We start from the raw sequence: 7,085 nt of genomic DNA, 5'->3' as shown, positions 1-7,085 counted from the left end.
TCTCCTAATTTCCCCCCTGCCTGCCTGCCTGATCGCCCTTAACTGTCCCCCCTCCCCCCCCCTGCCAGCCTGGTCACCCAACGCAGCCTGCTTGTTCAGTTGTTTGGTCATCCCTCACTAACACCCCTGTGGTCCTGGTCACCCCATGCAGCCTGCTGTCCAGTGATTTGGTCGTCCCTCACTAGCGCCCCTGTGGGCCTGGTTGCCTCACGCAGCCTGCTTGTTCAGTCATTTGGTCGTCCTTCACTAAGCCCCCTGCTGGCCTGATCATAGGCAGCCATCTTGTGAGGGAGTGAGGGTCAATTTGCATATTTCCTCTTTATTATATAGGATGACTGCCAGTGTGGAGGGATGCTCAGGGTCTCTTCCGAAACTTTGTGAAATAGGCTCCGGCCCCACCCTAGATTTTTTTTTACCCAGGAGGTCTGTAGTGGGACCCTGTGTTTGGACTTTTCAAATTGCCCAAGTGATTCTAATTAGAACAACTTAAGTATAACCCCATCTTGATACAGGCCTCCTAAACTCCACTCTAGTGGAGGACAAGGGTTAGTCTCTTTACACTGCCTAAAGAACGTATGCCCTCTTTTTCCTCAGGGAGATTCTGGAGGTCCCCTTGTCTGCAAGCTGAATAATACCTGGTTTCTGATGGGGCTATCCAGCTGGAGCTTGGCTTGCCACCAGCCCATAAGCCCCAGCGTGTTCACCAGACTCACCTACTTCTCCAGCTGGGTCAGTGAGAAGCAGGAAGCCACACCAAATCCTGATCCTTCTTCTGCTCCTCCTCAGAGCAAACCTCCTGCTTTGGATGACTTTAATTCTCTGGGCACTGTTCACAAGCCCAGGAGCTGCACAACCCTTGTGTTTTCACAGACCTTTCCTCTGCTGCTGATTTCCCTCAGGGCTCTGTGACAGACCACATGGTGCCCCTCTCAAGTTCTCACCCTCAAGCATGCCTGCTTTAGTGCCGATCGGCCCTGCATTCTCCTAAATCTGTCCATCTCTGAGCTTTCCTGTCCACCCGAGACCTGCTCTAGGACTGACAAATTAAAAATAATTTAACAACTTCCTGCTCCTGTTTCTGATCTATCAGAGCTACACACCACCACCCCCCCCCTTGGGCTCCAAGCTCCTCAAAACAGGAAGGTCTCCCTTCTCCCTGGACTGAGGTGGAGAAATATGTACTAAGACAATGAGTGGCTGGCTGGATGGCCATCTGGAGATGAGTCATTCTCTTCAGGGAGACTTCTAGAAGAGCTGACAGACACAGAGGCCAGGGCCTCATCCTGTGAAGGAAATGGCATGCCCTAGGACCTATAGGGCACTGATGGCCAATATAATGGAACAAAGTCCTCCTAAAGATGGACTCTGAGTTGGGGATGAAGAAGAATCTTCCAGGCCCAAAAGTCACAGAGGGTCTATTTGAAGTAGATTGTTCAGGGTCCCAGCCAGCAGTTTTCAGAGCTTTGCTCTAGGAACCAGCTCTTAGCCAATCCCTCCATACCAATAGCCTTGTCCTCCACAAGTCTCCAGGGACCAGGCCCACCATCTCCTGTGAATTTGCCATAGCCTGCAGTGGTTGAGGGTTAGCTAACCCAGTACTTGCTGATCCAGCACTGAATCCATAAGCCATGTCCTAAGCTGCCCCCTGCAAAAATGTCTGGGTCATAGACTCTTTTTTTTTTTTGAGTTTTCAACAGTTACAAATCTGAAGCCTCTGTTTTTTTTACTAGTATTTCCTTTGTCTCTATAAAACAAAACAAAAAATGTTTTTTTTATTATTCTTGTGTTTATCAAAATGACACATGTTCACAAACACGCTTATTTTTTATCTTTAAAAATTTTTATAAACATAAAGAAATAGAGAAAAATCAAGAATAACATAATAAATACCTGTGGTCTCACCTTTCAGAATTACAAATCCTAACATATAGACATTTTTACTTCAGTTTTAAGGTAAAATTAAAGTTTCCTTTTGCTGATTCCATGCTTCTCCTTCCCTTCCCAGAGGCAACCAATGCAGATTTCCCATGTCTCCTTCAGACGTAGCCATTCTCAGCCCTGGCTGCACATCAGGATAACCTGGCAATGTCTGAGAAACCCCTGGTGCCTGAGTCTCATACCAGACAAACTGGGCCATAGACTCTTAATTAATTAGCAGAACTCTCACAAGGGCCTCACAAACACAGCTCCCCACCCTTGACAATGTGGGAGCAACCCCCAGTTGTTGCAGTATCCAAAGTGTCATCAGGTATTCTGTGCAAATTCTTTCCAATCCTGTTGACACCCAAATAGTCCAGACCCTCACCAGTAGGTGAGAACAGGTGAAGTCACATGCACACAGTCACCAGAATCTTGCTGGCTCTAAGCCCTATACCAGGGGTGGGCGACCCCTGGCACGTGTGCCAAACATGGCACACCAGTAACTTTTGCTGGCATGCAAAACCCTCTCTTATAATCTTCCATTTACACTTTTTTTATTAATATCAACTTTTTTATTTTTCAGATAAATTCAATGTAGGTGCATCTTAGATAAATAAATAATTTTACATAACAAGTTATCTTAAAGACCACAGACATGAATTGACGAGAGAGAGGAAGAGCAATTTCTATGCATCTGCCTTAACTCTCCCTGCCTTCCTAGATCCGATCAGTGTTTTGGTTTCAGCCTTAGACACAACGGGTTTTCGTTGACAAGACAACCGCCTCACCTACTTATTCAAAATTTCACTCTATAAAAATGAAACCTTCTCTCTCACTTTGCCCACCGGTACTAATGAAAGGGGAATAAATTTCTATGTTTCTCTCAGCAGCAAAAGTCCCACTGTTAATATCAAACAGAGTCATAAAGTTTTCTGTCGTACTATCAGTGTACACATATACATTAAAAAATAAGTGTATTTTTCATCATCATATACTGTGTTTTTGTCGCTCAAATGAATTTTATTATTTCTTCAAGGTTCTTCACATACATACACCTTAAGAGATATCAAGTAGGCGTAACATGTTCTCAAAAAATTAGGGTTGGCACGCAGAAGAATTTTGAGTCAGAGATTTTGCTGGTTTTTGCATGCACTCACAAAAAGGTTGCCCACCCCTGCCCTATACCCCACATGCAGAGATTTTATTTCCAGCTCAGCAGTGTCTGGACGTGGGAAGAAAAGCATTCCTTCTCTCATGGTAACCTCAGTTATGGGGTTGGTCAACATTTGGTCAGTTCATATTTGGAGCATTGGCCACCCGCTCTCCCTAGAATGGCCACTTTCCTTTCAACCCATGGTAGCCCTTATGCTGGATCCTTCTCATAGTGACCTCTGCCTGTTCATCAACAGCCATGCTTCTTTGTGGAGCATGGAGTGATGTGAGTACTTGCCCCTTGATGGAGTTACTTGGGCATCCCTAACTCAGTGAAAGAAAATACATCTCCCATCCACTCTGCAGATCTGCCAAATCACAGCTCTACTTCCCTGATGCCTGGAACAAACCTCAATGCTCAGTACTTTTATCTAGGTTTGGTCTCTTTATAGATCTGGACCCGAGGCCTAGCATGGTTAAGTAACTTGTCTGGTCACATGCGTAATAAACAGAAGAATAGGAATTCTACCCAAATCTCTTGAGAGAGCTCAGAGGTCTTTGTTGTTCCTTGTAATTCAAGCCATTCCCAGGTGCTTCAGGCCCTGACTAGCCCTCTCTCAGGGCTAGAGCTAATGTGTCCAAAGTGTGGACAAGAATTCCTTCTGGTCAGTGGCAAGGAAAGGCCACAAATAACAAGACTGAGGTCGGAGTGCAGAGTGGATCTGCAAGGTAGTGAATCTGGGCTAGAGGGTGGACTAGAAGTGGCCCCTGTAGTGGGTTTCATCAGGAGCTTCCAATAGGCTGTGGCTCCCACCCCAACATTAACCTGAATGAGTTGGGAGGTGAGAAGAAAATTTAGATTTCAGAAACCAAAATTAATGAGAAAAACCTGAAGAAAGAGGAGGTTATAATGAAGTAATCTATAGCTGGGGGAGAAGGAAGGTCTGTAAGAAAGCCCACTCCCTATGCTCTGGTTCCTTCCCACCCCCACATTATCATAATAAATGCAGCCTGATACTTCTCAAGTGCCAGTGTGTTGCAGTGTGATTATGTCAACTGTTGTGTAGGTCCCTTAGATTATCAAATGATTTCTCAACAGAAACACATCAGGCCAGAATGGAATGGAACGAAGTACACAAAGTGATGCAAAGCAAGGGACTGAATCCAAGAATACTTTATCCATCAAGGCTATCATTCAATATCGAAGGGGAAATCAGGAGCTTTGCAGAAAAAAAAAAAGGCTAAGGGTGTTTATCATTACCAGCCAGCAATGCAAGAAATGCTAAAGGGACTATTGTAAAAAGAAGAAGTAAAAAGGGAAAAGAAAACACAGGTATAAAGAATAGAAATGGCTACTAACAAGTACCTATCAATAATAACCTTAAACACAAATGGACTAAATGCTCCAATCAAAAGACATTGAGTGGCTGAATGGATAAGAACAGAGGAGCCATAGATATGCTGTTTACAAGAGACCCACCTCAGAACAAAGGATTCACACAGACTGAAAGTGAAGGGATGAAAAAAATATGTTTCAGGCAAATAGAAATGAAAACACACACACACACACACAAAAAGGCTGGGGTAGCAATACTTATATCTGAAAAAATAGACCTCTAAGTGAAAGCCATAACAAGAGATAAGAAATGCCACTTCATAATACTAAAGGGATCAATACAACAAGAGGATATAACTCTGGTAAACATATATGCACTGAATGCAGGATAACCCAAATACATTAAAAAATAACTCCTAGAAGATATCAAGGGAGAGATTGACAGCAATACAATCATAATAGGGGATTTTGATACCACATTGACATCACTGAATAAATCCTCTAGCCCAAAAATCAGCAAATGAACAGCAATCCTAAACAACTCACTAGATCAGATGAACTTAATCGACATCTTCCTAACATTTCACTATGAAGCTACAGATTATACATTCTTCTCAAGTGAACATAAGACATTTTCAAAGATAGACTCCATATAGGGACACAGGCAAAGTCTTTTCAAATTCAAGAAGATTGAAATCATATCAAGCATCTCAGATCACAATGGCATAATATTAGGATAAATTACAACAAAAACAATAAAAAAATTCATAAACTTGGAGGCTAAATAGCATGTTATTAAACAATGATTGGGTTACCAAAACGATCAAAGAAGAAATAAAAAAAAATCCTGGAAACAAATGACAATGAAAACACAACAATCCAAAATCTATGGAACACAGTGAAAGGAGTCCTGAGAGAGAAGTTCATAGCATTACAGGCCTACCTCAAAGAACAAGAAAAACTAGTAATAAATTACCTAATTGAACAATTTAACAAATTAGAAAGAAAGAAGAAAAGCCCAGAGTGAGCAGAAGAAAGGAAATAATAAAAATCTGAATGGAAATAAATGACATGGAGATTTAAAAAAAATGATAATACAATGAAACCAAGAGCTGGTTCTTTGAAAGGATAAACAAGATTGATGAACCTCTAGCCAGGCTCACCAAGAAAGAAAGAGAGAATACCCAAATAAACAAAATCAGAAATGAAATAGGTGAAATAACAACAGACCCCACAGGATACAAAGGATTGTAAAAAAAAAAAAAAAATACTATGAACAATGTATTCCAACAAACTGGTCAACCTAGAAGAAATGAACATATTCCTAGAAAAGCATGACCTTCCAAAACTCAATCAGGAAGAATAAAAAAAATCTAAATAGGCTAATAACTATGGAGGAAATTGAAGCAGTAATCAAAAAAACTTCCAGCAAACAAAAGCCCTGGGCTAGACAGCTTCATAGGGGACTTTTACCAAACATTTAAAGAATAAAACCTCTCTTCCTCAGACTATTCCAAAAAATTCAAGAGGAAGGAACACTTCCAAGCTCTTTCTATGAAGTCAGCATTACCTTAATCCAAAAACCAGATAAAGACACTACAAAGAAAGAGAATTACAGGCCAATGACTGTGATGAACATAGATGCTAAAATCCTCAACAAAATCCTAGAAAGTCAGATCCAGCATTGCATCTGAAAAATCATACACCATGACCAAGTGGGATTTATCCCAGGGATGCAAGGCTGGTACAATATTCGCAAATCAATAAATGTGATACCTCACATATACAAGTTGAGAAACAAAAATCACATAATCATATCAATTGATGCAGAAAAGGCTTTTGACACAATCCAACATTCTTTCTTGATAAAAACTCTCAGCAAAGTGGGAATAGAGGAGTCGTACCTCAATATAATAAAAGCCTCATATCACAAACCTACAGCCAACATCATACTCAATGGGCAAAAACTAAAACCATTTCCCCTAAGAACAGGAACAAGACAGGGATGCCCACTCTCACGTCTCCTGTTCGACATAGTACTGGAAGTGCTAGCCATAGTGATCAGACAAGAAGAAGAAATAAAAGGCATCCAAATTGGAAAAGAAGAAGTAAAACTGTCACTATTCGCAGATGACATGATACTTGACATAGAAAACCCTAAAAGACTCCATCCAAAAAAAATTACTAGATTTAATAAATGAATTTGGCAATGTAGCAGGATACAAAATTAACACCCAAAAATCTATAACATTTTTATACAACAACAATGAACCCACAGAAGGAGAATTAAAAAAAGGCAATCCTATTTACCTTTGCACCAAAAAATTTAAGATACCTAGTAATAAACGTAACTGTACTCGGAAAACTACAGGACCTTGAAAGAAGAGATAGAGGAAGACATAAACAAATGGAAGAATATAGTGTGTTCATGGATTGGTAGAATCAACATCATTAAAATGTCCATACTACCCAAACAAATCTATAGATTTAATACAATCCCCATTACAATATCAATAGCATATTTCACAGACTTGGAACAAACTCTCCAAAAATTCACATGGAACTAAAAAGAACCCTGAATAGCTGCTGCAATCTTGAGAAAGAAAACCAAAGTTGGAGGGATAACGATACCCAATATCAAGTTATATTACAAATCTAGTCTTCTCAAAACTGCCTG

General features: G+C 40.8%; 1 long non-coding RNA gene across 1 annotated transcript in view; it reads right to left on the bottom strand.

The window, feature by feature from the left end:
• Positions 1 to 759: 759 nt before the first annotated feature.
• Positions 760 to 7,085, bottom strand: part of LOC102774904 — a 12,362-nt gene continuing 6,036 nt past the window's right edge. The window contains exon 3 of the long non-coding RNA XR_436162.2: positions 760 to 772. This is a non-coding gene — a long non-coding RNA (uncharacterized LOC102774904). The remainder of the gene's footprint in view (positions 773 to 7,085) is intronic.

This window comes from Myotis davidii, unplaced genomic scaffold (assembly GCF_000327345.1).
Source record: "Myotis davidii unplaced genomic scaffold, ASM32734v1 scaffold286, whole genome shotgun sequence".
Taxonomy (NCBI): Eukaryota; Metazoa; Chordata; class Mammalia; order Chiroptera; family Vespertilionidae; genus Myotis; species Myotis davidii.
This window is presented reverse-complemented; position numbering and strand designations above follow the sequence as displayed.